At 42.5% G+C, this 11165-nt stretch overlaps 1 long non-coding RNA gene across 1 annotated transcript in view; it reads left to right on the forward strand.

The window, feature by feature from the left end:
* The window catches only part of LOC132357411 (uncharacterized), a 33713-nt gene extending 22759 nt beyond the window's left edge, over positions 1 to 10954 (forward strand). The window contains exons 2-3 of the long non-coding RNA XR_009500227.1: positions 8403 to 8451; positions 10479 to 10954. This is a non-coding gene — a long non-coding RNA (uncharacterized LOC132357411). The remainder of the gene's footprint in view (positions 1 to 8402; positions 8452 to 10478) is intronic.
* The last annotated feature ends 211 nt before the right edge of the window (positions 10955 to 11165 follow it).

Consider the following 11165-nt stretch of genomic DNA (forward strand, 5'->3'; position numbering starts at 1 on the left):
ACCTTCAAAGATGCAGTGCCCGGGCAGCAAGGAAAGAATAACAGAATAGACAGAAAAGAAAAAGCCGGCCGTTACAACGCAATCGATGTGAAAAATCAGTGAAATGATGGATGAGGCAGACAGGTGGGTGAGTGCAGCTGTCGAGAGGGGAGAACTCCTTGTCGTGGTTACTAGACGTTAGACCAGTGATTGTCACCTGGGGCTGACCTTTTCCCTCCACCCCCAGGGGACACTTGGCAACGTGTCCGGAGACATATTTGGCTGTCACAATTTGTGGAGGGGGAGAAAGAGGGAGACGGAGAGAGAAACACAGAGACACAGAGAGAGATTCTGACAGCACCCACAAGTTTTCCCACTTGCTGTTTTAACCATCATAAAGCATACAATTCAGGGGCAGTTAGTACACACACAATGTTGTGCACCCCCCGTTTCACCACCCCAAAAAGAGACCTCGTACCCATCAAGCGGTCACTCTCCATTCTCCTCCTGCAGCCCCTGAGGCCCATCAATGTGATTTCAGTCTCTACGGCTTTGCTCATTCTGGACATTCCATACAAATGCCATCATGCGCTCTGTGACTTTTGGTGTCTGGCTTCTTTCAGTGAGTTTCCTAGGGCTGCGGGGAGAACACATCACCCACTGGGGTGGCTTAAAGGGGAAACAAACGTAATTCTTTCACAGTTCTAGAGGCCAGAAGTCTGGCCTGGCAGGTGCGCTCTGAATGCTCTTGGCGGGGGGTAGGGTTCCTTTCTCGTCTGCCCCCGGCTTCTCGTGGTTTACCAGCACTCCTGGGAGTTCCTTGGCTTGTGGCTGCATCATTTCTCTCTCTGCGTCCATCATCTCATGGTTTTTTCCCTGTGTCTCTGTGTCTCCACTGGACCATCTGGTCATCAAAACACCAGCTCTATTAAGAGAGGGCCCCCTCCCACTCCACTAGGACCTCACGTTAACTTGATTCTACCTGCCAAGACCCTATTTCCAAGTAAGGTCCCGTTCTGAGATACTGGGGTTAGGATTTCAGGGTATCTTTGGGGGAGGCTGGGGGTATAGTTGAGCCCACAAGAGCGCTCAAAACTCAGTAATGACAATCCATGTGTTTTTTAAAAGGGAAATAATATTAAACTTTTATTTATATTTTGTGTACTTATTGAAATTAAACTCTTCCAGCAGGTCAGAACATTTTACAGTTTACAGTTCACGGCATTTACAGATGGTTTCTTTTGTTTTAACTGAACTAAAAGGGACAAGAAGGGACTTCCCTGGTGGTCCAGTGGTTAAGACTCCACACTGCCAAGGCAGGGGCAGGGGGTGAGGGTTCGATCCCTGATGGGGAAATTAAGATCCCACGTGCCATGCGGAGCGGCCAAAAGATAAAAAAGATAATAATAATAATGAAAAAAAGGAACAAGAAACTTAAAGAAAATACCTGAGGAGAAAGTACAGATTGACGTGTATATGCTATGTCATGAATCAGGCCTGGGAATGCGTTTGTAAATGTGATATTAGCGTTAGCAAGACTTCAACCAGTGTTGGCCAAGTGGCAATTAGGGATGCAAGGCTGGGTTCAAGGGTCATGAAAAATACAACACATGGTGCGCTTTCTAAACGAAAAGAAAACCCAATTCCTGGCACGATTCTACGTGATGCAATAGTAGTCAGTCCCCATGGCCACCTCAGGAGCCGTGCTATTTTAATGCGATGCTTAAAAAGATCAAGGCGAATGCAGAAAAGAAATGCGTGATGAACAACACTTTAAAGGAAGATGGTGATCAGCACACAAAGATGATACTCAGCCAGGCCAGTTAATCCTCCCCCTGTGTCCTGCCTGGGGAAGCACACCAGGTAAGAGGACCCCCTTCCCCCAGCATCACCGAAAAGACGCACGGGATACAACACCAGGGATGGACCTGGAGGGTATGATGCTTAATGAAATAAGCCAGAGAGACACAAATACTGTATGATATCACTTAGGTGTCGAACTTACAAAATACAACAAAGTAGTGACTCTAACAAAAACAGAAGCAGACTCACAGATCTAGAGAACTTCCCAGTGGGGAGAGGGAAGGGGGAGGGGCAAGATAGGGGGAGGGGAGTAAGAGATACAAACTACTGTGTATAAAATAAATAAGCCCTGGGACTTCCCTGGCGGGCCAGTGGTTAAGACTCCGTGCTTCCACTTCAGGGGGCGCAGGTTCTATCCCTAGTGAGGGAACTAAGATCCCACATGCCGCGCGCCACAGCCAAAAATAAAATAAAATAAATAAGGTAAAAGGGTATGTTGTACGGCACAGAGAATACAGTCAATATTTTATAATAACAATAAACGAAGCATAATCTGTAAAAATTGTGAATCATTATGTTGTACACCTGAAACATAATATGGTACATCAAATATACCTCAATTTAAAAAAATTTTCTTAAAGAAAAGACGCAAGGGAGCTTGGGAGGGGCCACCTACGTGACCCTCCCTCTTCAAAAACCAGCACAAAGCAAGTACCCATCTCCTCCACCCAGAAGATCAGGTGGGGTGCATAAAGCATCTTCCATGAATCATCTAATCTACGTGCAAAGACACAGGCACGAAGGCTAATTCCCTCTTGTGCTTTCCCACACGGCCTCGTTTGTGCTATTTTGGGTCACCCAGTCATGCGGTCACAGATGCTTTTAGCACAGGCTAAAGGCACGGGGAATCCATCTGCCTACTTCTTTTGTTCCAAGGACAGAAGTCTCCCCTAAGGGGCTCAGGGAATCTTGTCGCTGCTTCCAGCCCCCGGACAGGGATGCTTTGCTAAAAGCGTAACAAAGTGTCCGTTCTTTCCAAATTCACTGCGGAGAAGGTAGAACAGAGTGACCTTCACATGGGGCAAATGTTTATTTTTGAAACTCGACTGCGCCCTTATATTTACATAGACAATCTCCATTTCCTGAGAAAACATTGGCAAGTTCCATTTGGGGCTACTTGGTACTCTTGTCAACAGTTTAGATTCTGTGGGATGCACAGAGGTTACATTGAAAGGTACAGTGTTTGTGCCAGGAAAGGAGAGACGGCACCAGATTAAAAGAGCACAGTGGCCGACCTGGGAGGTTAGAGAGAGTACAGCAGAACACCACAAAGGAAAGAGGAAGGAAAGAAAAGGAAAACAGCAGGGTTCATTACATTAAAAAAGAAAGAAAGAAAGAAAAGAAACAGAAGATCCACGTAGTCAAAATTAAAAGCATTTAAAACTTTTTAATTAAATCCATTTTAAGTTAAAATTGAATTTTGGTAAAATTAGTTTTATTTAAAAATTTACATTTGGAATTCCCTGGTGGTCCAGGGATTAGCATCCATGCTTCCATTGCAGGGGGCACAGGTTCGATCCATGGTCGGGAATCTAAGATCCCGGAAGCCGGGCCACATGCCAAAAAAAAAATTTTTTTTTTAAATTTTATTTTATTTTTTATACAACAGGTTCTTATTGGTTATCTGTCTTATACATATTAGTGTATATATGTCAATCCCCATCTCCCAATTCAAAATAAAAATTTACATTTAACACATTCAATTATTTTAATTTAAATTTTAATTTGTAATATAGCTAAAAGTACACTGAAATAGAAATAGTAGAATCAGCAAAATTCTGGTAAGAATGAACATAAAAAGAAAATAGAATGTGCCAATGAATAATAAAAAGCAGATACAACTTAAGATGCAGCAGTGTTTATAACAATAACAAAAAATCCAAGAAGATAACATTTTTAATAACGTTTTCCCCGTACATTTAAAAACTTGGACACAATAGAGGCATTCACACTGTTCTATGAATTTGGTATTTTTTTTTACCAAAACTGACTCAAGTACCTATGTAAGAGCTGAAAAGTATTATAGAAATTTAATAAATCGAATCAGTAGTTAAAAAGCTTCCCACTGAGAAAATACTCGGCTCAGGTAGTTTTATCAAGTAGTCGAAAATTCCAGTATTATCTAAACTACTCCAGACAATAGAAAAACAAGCAACATCTTCAATGTATTTTATGAAACCAGTAATATTTCTATGCCAAAACTTAAGAAAGCATGGGAAAGAAAATCACACATCAATCTCACTCTTTGTGAGTAAAAATTGCAAATTTCAAAGCAAAGTGTTGGCAAAACAAGTTAGGTAAGCCATTAAGTGAGTTTGTTTTATATTGCACATTAAATGTGAACAGATTAAAGGAAAGAACAAAATGAAGTAAAAACAAGCCCTTCTTATATCAACTGATGCAGAAAATAACTTGGATAAAATTGAGCATCCATTCCTGATTTAACAAAACAGGAATAAGTAAAAACTTCCTTAATCGAATAAAGGCTTTCTACAAAACAACTGATTGCACATAATACCAAATAGTGAAACTTTGAAAGTGCTCTCCTCAAAATCAGGAACAATTCAGGGATAACATCCTTTCTATTCAACACTGTCTTGCAGGTTCTAGCCAGTACAATCAGACCAGAACAAGAAAAAAACAAAGCACAAGAACTGGAAAGAAGGAGAATCATATCATTTGCAGATGGTATTTTCTGCATGTATACAGAAGAAAACAAACAAACAAGTTTCTAGATAAAACATAGAATTAATGAGTTTAGCAAATTGCCATTTATAAAATCATGAAGCAAAGTCAATTTCCTTTCAATACACTGGAACAAGAGTATTTCATAATATGAAAAAAATAAACCACTTATAATAACAAGAAAAAATAAAGTCTTTTGGATTGTTCTACCAAAAGAAACACACGAACAAATGAAGAAAATTGCAGAGATTTAATGTCCTGTTGACAGACGTAGCTGAAGAATATAACTTAAGAAACGTATCATATTGAAAGTCTGAAAAATTTGGTAGCATAAAGATGCAAGCAGTCTCTCTCTCTCATAGTTACAGCAAAATTTTTTTCAAAAGCTTGACTACCTGACTTTAAAACTGATATACAAATAGCCAATATTGCTAAAATAAATTTGAAGAAGAAAAACAAGGGGGGAGATTATTCTTGCAGATGACAAGTTATCTTTTTTTTTTTTTTTTTTTTTTTTTTATTTTTTTATTTTTGGCTGCGTTGGGTCTTCGTTTCTGTGCGAGGGCTTTCTCTAGTTGTGGCGAGCGGGGGCCACTCTTCATCGCAGTGCGCGGACCTCTCACTGTTGCAGCCTCTCTTGTTTCGGAGCACAGGCTCCAGACGCGCAGGCTCAGTAGTTGTGGCTCACGGGCCCAGTTGCTCCACGGCATGTGGGATCTTCCCAGACCAGGGTACGAACCTGTGTCCCCTGCATTGGCAGGCAGATTCTCAACCACTGCGCCACCAGGGAAGCCCGACAAGTTATCTTTAAGGATGCAATATTAGGTGCCTGGGTGCTGGGATTGAAAACAGTCAATGGAAGGCATGGTGGTGTGTGACAAATCCATGGGTAAACCATGACCTAATCAATATGGCGCTGGGACCACTCGTTCTCCATAAGGACCAAGCCATACCACAAAATCAAAAGTTTCAAGTAAATCAACAATGCTTCAAAAAAAAAAAAAAAATCAAAGGATTCAAGATTAAGCAGTTAGGTTTAAAAGGTGAAACCTTAAAACTCTTTAGAAGAAAATACAAGCAAATATATTTATGACCTTGCAAAAGAAAGAATTTTTTAACCAAGAGACAATCAGCAGAAACTCAGAAAGGAAAAGACTGATGCATTCAATGACATGAAAACGAAGAACTTCTTTGCCTCGCGACTCCTATAAAGGAGTGACCAGGCAAGACACAGATTGGGGGAACATATTTGCTATAAATAATCTACAGAAGATTAGCATTCATAATACATAAAGAACTCCTACACGTCCACTTGAGAAGACCACATGATTATAGAAAAACGGGTGAAAGACTCCAACAGGCATTTCAAAGAAAAGGAAATCTAAGTTACAAATTAAACAAAGGGAAGCAGCTCACTCAGCGGTCATCACGGATATAAAATTAAAACCAGAACTGGTATCTCATAGTGTAACCAAGCGGGACCCTATGGGGCCTTCCCAGACAGGTCTCCCCCGCCTCCTCCCGCCCCATGTCCTCCACCTGCCTTTTGTCTGTAGAAAAACTTTAGTCAAAGAATACATTTAATCAGAGAAGTGAGAAAATGCAGAAAGAAAAGAAAACAGTCGAGCAAGACAAAATAATAATAGTTTGGCCATTAAACAAAGTCAAGGACCTTTAGTTCCTCCTCAAGGGCTATGGATCATGTTCTGAGCCATGTCCTTTGAGCTGTTTTGCAGATACTGAAACCCCACCAGGTGGGAGAAGTTAACTGCATGCTGCCCACCAGCATGGTCACCCCAGACCAGTTGGAACCAGAAGGTTGAAGATGTGGACTGCCGATGACCTCACCACCAACCAATCAGAAGAAGGTCCACGAGCTGACCACATACCCACAGACCCCCTCCCTCACTCTGTCTTTAAAAACCCTCCCCTGAAAGCCATCAGGGAGTTCAGGTCTTTTGAGCACCAACTGCCTGGACTCCTTGCTTGGCGCCTGCAATAAGCACCGCACTTTCCTTCACCACAATCCAGTGTCAGTAGATTGGTTTTACTTCACGTGGGTGAGGGGACCCAAGTGTGGTTTGGTAACAACAGTAGCAAAAACTGAGCACAGACATGGGAACACTCATACTCTGCCTGTAGATGTGCTACGGCTACTTGGAAAAACCACGTGGCATGACTAACTAAAGATGAGGAAATGCATATGACTCAGTAATTCCACAAGTTACTTACCCTGGAAAGACTTTTACAAATGTGTACTAGGAAAAAAAGACGGGAAGCCCTCCAAATGGTTATCGAGAGGGAAAAAAGAAGTAAGTAAACCACGTGATATTCAGATGGTGGAATAATATACAGCAAAGAAAATGAATAAAACACAGCTAAGTAAATCAACAACCTAATTCTCAGAAACAGTGTTGAAGGAAATAGGCATGTTGGAGGAGAAGACATGTAACCCAATGCCATTTATATAAAGATCAAAAACAGGCAAACAACATAATTTACAGTTTAGAGATGAGACCCATGACAAAACTACTCATAAAACAAAATAATGAGGGGGAATTTCCTGGCCGTCCAGCAGTTAGGACTTGGTGCTTTCACTGCTGAGGGCCTGGGTTCAATCCCTGGTTGGGGAACTAAGATCTCGCAAACCTCGTGGTGTGGCCAAAAACAAAAACAAACAAACAAAAACAAATTAATGAGGAACATACATTCAGGATATTTTAACCGTGAGGCCTTTGGAGGGACACACAAGAAGCTTATAACACATGGGATGTTGTGTCTTGCTTTATGCTGCATTGCACATGCGTATTCATATTATTATTTTTTAACTCTGCAAAATATTATATACTCATGCATGCGTGAAAGGAAAAGAAAATAATTCTATCGACTGGTTTATTTACACTCTGTGGTGAGAATTTATCGGTGATTTTGTAACTGCAGCAAGTCAATCAGAATTTCAGACCCAGAAGAGACCAGAAATAGAGAAATATGCATGGAGGAAAAAAAACCTCAAAGTCACTATTAGTGGTAGAATAGGTTGAGAACCAGCTTTTTTTCTCTCCTTCTCTCTCGTTTTACTAAGCAATATATCCCATACGTGACAGGACATATTTCCGATATGTTGACCTTAATCTTTCTCTAGGAAAGACGTCAACTAGACTTCATGTATGCAAAGCTAGTCTAAAAGTATCTTGCCCTTTTTAAAATGAAAATAATTATTTGTTCATTGTAGAAGTGTACGTTCTCATTCTTTTTGTGTATTTATAAAATAACCCCCAATTGAACCAATCACCAACAGAAGGCATCTTATCTGGTTTTGGTGAAATGTGAGCGTCCTGACTATTAAAGCAAGTACATGTGCTTTGAATACGAACATGATTTTAAAGTGATAATTGAAAGATTTGTTAATTCTTATTACTTCCTTGTAAAGGCTCAGGGTTGAAAACTGATTTTCTAGAGTAAAAATAATAACTGGTGAATTCATTGCTACCACATTTTGCCGCCATCACCCAAGCTGGTGGTTCCCTTTCTCAATATTAAAAAATATACATATACACGTTTCTGTTCAAGCCTGCTGGGCCCTAATTCAGACGTTATCTCTGCCTTTCTTCTCTTTTTTCCAAATGCGGTCTGTCACCACATCCTGTTGACTGTGCTCTTATCAGGTCCCTCAAACTGGAACCTTTCTCTCCTTATCGCCCTCATCAATCTCCCGTCCAGGACTGCGCGGGGCTTGTACCTGTGTGCTCACCACAGCCCTCCTCTGGGTTTCTGTTTGGACCGTCACACGCCCTGACTGTGGCAGACGGAATTATTTTTCTGAGATAGTATGATATGCTCATGCGACAACTCACACAAGTTTTCTTGTTCTGCAGGAGGAAACCCGTCCACGGGGCATCCATTTCTAGACCCTTCCAGACCAAGGTACGTGTTGCCCCACGCCGTGGCGGCCCATATTTACCATCTGGCCCTTCACAGGAAGAGTGTGTCAACCCTCGGTGTGGACGAACCCCGTTCTTGTCCTCTGAGAGGTCAGCACGTGAGGATGGAGAGAGATGAACGCATGATTATAACCTACTGTGAGACCTCCTAGGGTGAGGGCAGAGCAGAGTAATCATGTTGCATTCAGAGAACTTCTGGAATGAAATCTGACACAGGATGTTATGGATGGCACCTCCTCCACTCAACAACCCTGGAATGAATAAACGCACCACGCATTTCAGACACTACAAAGAACTCCAATACGTGATCCCAATCGTTCATTCCCCCTGGAATACCTCCGGCTGGAGTTTTGTCTTTTTTTTTTTTTTTTTAATTAATTAATTTATTTTTTGGCTGCGTTGGGTCTTCGTTGCTGCGCGCGGGCTTTCTCTAGTTGCAGCGAGTGGGGGCTACTCTTCGTTGCGGTGCGCGGGCTTCTCATTGTGGTGGCTTCTCTTGTTGCGGAGCATGGGCTCTAGGTGTGCGGGCTCAGTAGTTGCGGCTCACGGGCTCCAGACAGCAGGCTCAGTAGTTGTGGCACACAGGCTTAGCTGCTCCGCAGCATGTGGGATCTTCCCAGACCAGGGCTCGAACCCGTGTCCCCTGCATTAGCACACAGACTCTCAACCACTGCGCCACCAGGGAAGCCCGTCTCACTTCATTTTTCTCAGGGATAAATAGGCTAAGAAGGTATGGCACAATCAGATGATTTTATTCCTTGCTTTTCAGTGAAGGTCACTGGGGGCCTTTGCCTGGGAGTCTGAGGGAGACCCTGAGAAAACAGAGCAAGGCCTACATGCTGTTCATTTTCCCTATATCCCCAGAAGGGGTGGGGGAATGAAATATTTCAAGGTAATGAGCACAAAAATGGGAGAGCCCCAAGCCTACGAAAGGTAGCCACGATCCCCTGCCTTACTGAGCGTGGCCAGATGATTGGAGCAGTCGTCCAGGCTTAGACATTTCCCTTCTTTGGGGTGAGTTAAGGATTGTGGGTGGAAGCCCAACTGGATGATCTTCAACGCCAGTTTCCCGTTCAAAGAATCGTGTTCCAGTGACTGCAACTGTCCCCGCGTGGTGGACGCCCGCCTGGAAGGGCAGGTTGCAAGACGGCGAGGTACAGACTTTCCCCGCAGGTGCCCCGTGCAGGAGGGCCCATCCCCGAGCTCAGCCTGGGCACAGCCCAGACGCCCGCCAGCCGAGCACCCAGACCTGCCCAGGAAGCAGCCCTCTGCTCCCGGGCTCCGCACGGCTACTGGGAGCTGGTATATCCAGCCCGCAGGGACCCCCCCCCCCCCCGCCCCCTCTATTCCCTCTGGATGCTTTTCCCGAAAGAGACAATCTGCGCCCGTTTTGGACACGAATGCCACCTCCCTCAGTTCGTAGCTAAGCCAGTCTGGGCTCGTGTCGCTAAGAGATGGCATGGAATCATCTCTGCTTGTCGGTTAAAGGCTGCAAAGCAGGAAGAGAGTCTGATGTGAAGATTGGATCAAGCCTGTGGTAGCCTCAGCTCTGGATTCCCTGGGGCCTGTCATTTGAAGGCTGATGCAGTTTGCTTCATCTTCTGGGCCTTCCTGCTAATGTTCTGCGTTTTGATCTGTTTCCCGTTGATTACTTTTTATGACTTAGAGACAAGGCTCAATGAAAACAGATTCAGCCAAATGTATCTGGTTTTGTAATAGCTCCAGCACATGCTGAGGAATAGAAGGGAAATAGAAATAAGGGAATAGAGTGGGATTTTTAGATTTCCTATAAATTTTGTTCCTACAAATTCACATGGTTTTACACACACACACACACACACACACACCCCATCCATCCACCCATCCATCTACCCAACCATCCATCCATCCATTCATCCACCATCAATCCATCCATCCATCCATCCATCCATCTTTTATTCTCTGTTTCTCTTTATTTGTGTATTTTGAGGCCAAAATTGAATTTAATACTCCTTTTCTTCTGCCTTCCAGGGAAGGTGGAGATAGTTTACAGTGGAGAAATGCAAACACTTTTTCTCTCAGCTGAAGCATCCATTTGTAAATAGCCTTTGGCCCCCTGAAGTTCTTCTCCTTCACTGATTCTGAAAATCCATCCTGCTCTCCACAAGGCACATATCCAGGCCCTCCTAAGACCCAGAAGAAAGCCAAGATTTCTATTTAAGGAGCGTCCCTCTTCTTCAAAGGTGGCTGTGGTTATAAATAGCCGCATTTTAAAAAATTGAATGTTTATGTTTTCATCATCAGACTGTCAAGGTTAGGAAAACTGGCCTTCAAATCCAACCACCCTGGAGTTGGATTCTGGCTATGCCTACATAACAAACTCATGTGATTGTTGTGAAACCAGCACAAGATATTTCATGTAAAGAGCTTATTATAATGTTTGGCATTTAGTGAGGAACCAATAATAAGCATTGCTTAACAATAACAATGATAATAGATGGTCTTATCTTTTGTATACTGAATAATAATAATAATAATAAATTTAATGTTTGGTACACTGCTTAATAATAATAAGGAAAACTTCTTATGTTTGGTCATTAGTAAATAATAGTAGTTTAATTCAGATTTATAAATAAATTTAATGATAACATTTATTACTATTTTATATATTTGTAATAGTCCTATGTGCCTAACATAAACCAATCCTGTTTCCTGGGT

The sequence above is a fragment of the Balaenoptera ricei genome, chromosome X (genome assembly GCF_028023285.1).
Source record: "Balaenoptera ricei isolate mBalRic1 chromosome X, mBalRic1.hap2, whole genome shotgun sequence".
Lineage (NCBI taxonomy): Eukaryota > Metazoa > Chordata > Mammalia > Artiodactyla > Balaenopteridae > Balaenoptera > Balaenoptera ricei.